Source organism: Mastomys coucha, unplaced genomic scaffold (assembly GCF_008632895.1).
Source record: "Mastomys coucha isolate ucsf_1 unplaced genomic scaffold, UCSF_Mcou_1 pScaffold21, whole genome shotgun sequence".
Taxonomy (NCBI): Eukaryota; Metazoa; Chordata; class Mammalia; order Rodentia; family Muridae; genus Mastomys; species Mastomys coucha.
The window spans coordinates 189003624-189007821 of NW_022196904.1; positions in this window are offsets into that span (position 1 = coordinate 189003624).

Genomic DNA, 4198 nt, shown 5'->3' on the forward strand with positions numbered 1-4198 from the left:
GTAGTGTAGAGATTACAGGCATACGCCACGGTCTTGTGCGGGAATGTAGTAATGTATTGTACAGCTATGACAATATTCAAGGCTTCCTTCATTTACTAAAGTATATTTTCAAAAAGAAGATTTATTAAACATTTCCTAAAATGCAAGCTTTTATGTTTTCATAACTTTCTTTTTAGAGGTTGTTGCCTCTAAAATATTTTAAATAAGCAGACTGATGGTTTTGTTGTGGTTAATGTAATCCTAATATAAACAGTTAGGTGGGTCAACAGGGTATTCTCAGCATACTGGCAATACTTTTAATAAGAACGTTGAAGTTAACTCTGGGCAGGTAAGATGGCTCAGCTGGTGGCCCCAGGACTGATGACTTGAGTTTTGATCCCTGGGTGACCTACGTGAGAACCTACTCCAGCAAGTTGTCCACAGACACTGCGTACACACCCATGCCCATGCCTACACACATAGAAAAAAACAAAAGAATGAAATGTTTTTAAATTTAAAAACGAATTCTTAGTATGAGGCAGAAAAATGCGAGTCTTATATTACGGTAAATCCATGAATTGGAAGTTTCATAGTTTTGAGCCTGGTATCGTGGTAAGGCTTTAATCCCAGAACTCAGGAGGCTTGGGCATGTGGATCTCTGTGGTCAGAGTCCAGGTCAGCCAGGACTGCACAGGACTTCAGAGTGAGACACTATCCGTTTACATTTTTATGTAGTCCTATCTAGTGCCCTATAATTGTATAACCAAAGGTGACGTTAGATCCTGCTGCCCGTTAGAATGGTCCATGCTGCACATAGTGTGTCTTCATCATAAGCAGCTCAAGCTTGAATAGACCACATAGCATAGAGGTTTCCTTTTTTTCTTTTATTGGATATTTTATTTATTTACATTTCAAATGTTATCCCCTTTCCTAGTTTCCCCTCCAGAACCCCTCTATCCCACCCTCCCTCCCCCTGCTTCTATGAGGGTGCTCCCCCACCCACCCATTCCCATGTCCCAGCCCTGGCATCCCTTTACACTGGGGCATCAGGCCTTCACAGGACCAAGGGCTTCTCCTCCCATTGATGCCCCACAAGGCCATCCTCTGTTACATATGTGGCTGGAGCCATGGGTCACTCTCTACTCTTCTCAAAGGAAAGAGTAGAATTTATGAAAAAGTAAGTCCTAGAAATGGTAGTCAGTCTTTTTCTTTTGTTTGGAAATGCTGGAGAAATTATGCAGGTTTTTAAAATGCCCATAATGTTCACCATCTTAATCCACTCATTTTGGATTTTATTTTTATATTATATTTTCCTCTTTATTTACATAATGCAGGCACTATGCTCTTACTGACTTTTCATACGATTTTGTCTGGGCGTGTTTAGTCTTCATGAGTCTATTTGTCATATCTCTACTCAGTTCATTTAAATTAGTTTCCGGAGGCTACACACATAAGCAGCGTTTTTCCTAGGACACATTCTTGTAGTGTGGTTATTTTAGTGGAAGCAATAAGAATTTGTGGTCCCCTGGGCTGTAACATTTAGTATCACCATTGTTCGGGATTTTATACATTGTTGCTAAAGTTTCTCTTCTTTTGTGTGACCTGCCTTCACACCCTGGTCATTTGTCTAAATAAGCATCTTGATGGTTTCTTTGTATGTAACACAAGTTATTTGCAGTAAGTGCTTAGCAGAAGTAGTTTTCCTGGCCTGTCTTGGTTTCTTTTCCAGGTCCTCTGATTAAATACCCTGACAAACGAGACCTAAAGGGAGTGCTTACTCTGGCTGCAGCTGAAGGATCCCAGAGCTGGGAGGTCCAGACAGCTGGTCTCATACATCTGCAGTCGGGAATAGCGAGCAGCCATGGTCCTGCACTGTTGGCTTTCTCCATCTATTGCAGTCCAGGACCCCTGCCTAGGGAATGGCCCTGCACACTGCTAACATAGGCATCGCTCTTCAATTAACCTGTCAGGATCATCCTCCCAGGCACGCCCAGGGCCATCTCCCAGGGCACTCAAGAGCCCGGGGCTGGCAGCACCAACCTATGTCTTGCTTTGTAAACATCTTAGGTTTTGCTGACTCAGCTTCCACGTGCTCTCCCCCTTTCCTACCGTCAGATGTGTAAATGTGAGTAATTAAAATTTATTAAGATTTTTAAATATTCTTAACTTTCATGGGTAGCTGAAACCAAGACCGGAGGTCTGAAATAGTTCAACATTCATCCTCTTTAAAATTTAATCAAAACATCAGAAAAATATATGTGATTAATGTAAGTCATTTTACTTATGGGCAAAAAAATAAAGTTAGAATTTTCTGCAGATATCCCAGCCTGGAGCACAGCAAGTCACCTGATTGTGATTATTTAACTCTTAGGTTTCTGAGATATGTTGGGATTGTGCGAATGTTTAAAACAGTCACAGAATTATCTTCTGACCTTAAAATCTGCAAGGATTAAAATAATAGGAATTTGTTCTTTACCGATTCAAAGCTGTGATTGGTGAACAAGGGATAAATTAACGTTTCCCTGAGCTCACTGGGTCTTTTTCTCTTCAGTACATGAATTAACTCTAGGTTGCTAACTCATCAGGAACCACCCACTTAAGGAATGCTGGTACAGTTTGTGCCCCTTTGACCAGTCTGAAATCAAACTTAGAAGTAACATTTGAGAGTCCATTAGAGGGTGAGCCAGTCTGTTTCAAAGGAAGAAGGTAATTTAAATTGTATCGTGATCTGGATAATGCAAAAATGTAATTCAAGAGCACCGTAAAGCACAGATGCATTTATGAAGACAAAGATAACGCCATGCAGTTTGGACACTGAAATTATTGTAAGAGCCTTACATTTTAAATAGAAGGACTGTCTTTAAAAGTTTTGTTCTCAAGGTGTTGTGTGAATAGCTGTAGCTTACCCTGGTCAGCTGTTAAATATAGATGTTAAACACAGATTCCATGGCCCTCAAATCGGAAATGCCTTCATTTATCATCAAATAAATTAAGTTCTGCAAGAAGACATTTTCAGAGTGACATTAAACATGCTGAGGCCAGTCAGAGAGTTGCTAGGAATTGTTTTCTAATTCATTTCTCTATTTCTGTTTCATTTCTTAGAAAACAACCAATTATTTCTGTGTCTATCATTAATCAGCCTCAATTGTGCCTCAATTGATTGGAGGCATTTTGTTTCTGAGGGACTCAGTTTACCCACCTTTGATACAGAAGAGGCAGTCTGGCTGGTTTCTAGAACCTTCCACCACTGAGCATTAGGCTTCCAATGTGGGTCACTGTGTACCCCGGAACTTGGGTTTTACCACGTTCATTGGCTCTGAGGATTTCCACCCTTCATTGCTTTGCCTATTACACATCTTCTTGTTATCTGTCCTTCTGTGTGTTCACGTGTCATTTTGGACATATAACTCTTTCATAGTCCTCATCTTTCATGTCTTTGTGCTGAACCCTGATTTTCCTCAAATCCTTTTTTCCAAATGCTTCCTTCTGCTATTTCTGTTTACTAACAAACATTTATTTCAGTGACTATTGTATTCTGTTTTTATTTCTGAAACATCACAGTGTGTGTGTATATATGCATATATGTACGCACACACACACACACACACACACTGTGATTTAAAATCTATCTCTTCTTGTGTGTGTTGCCTGCCCCCCTCATGACACAAGAGGACCTCATTCATATTTAGTCGAGGGTTCTTCCACTGAGCTATAGTGTAGCCAGTCTTTGCTAGTTTGTGAGTTCCTTTTTTCCCACCCTTTATCCACCCTCACCCCCCTTAACCCCCATCAGTATATAGGAGGGAAAAAGTGATAGAGGGGAGAGAGATCCTTGAATCTAATTTCTTTCTGCTTTGAGCATGACTACTAACAAAACACAACTAATCCCCTGAAGGACCACCAGCCACCAACCCTGCCTCTCTAGACCCTAGCATTCAGGTTCCCTTTGAAAAGTTTCCAGAATTCCAAACATCACACAATCACAGAAAGTATCTGCAGCTGGCAGAACCATGCCTCTGCTAGAGCGCAGGGCAAATCTCAGTCAGCTGCTGGGGACATTCTGAAGCAGCTTCATAACCCCACACCTGGGGGACAGTCCAAAGCGGCTTCATAACCCCACACCTGGGGGACAGTCCAAAGCAGCCCCACAGCCCCACACCTGGGGGACAGTCCAAAGCAGCCCCACATCCCCACACCTGGGGGACGGTCCAAAGCAGCC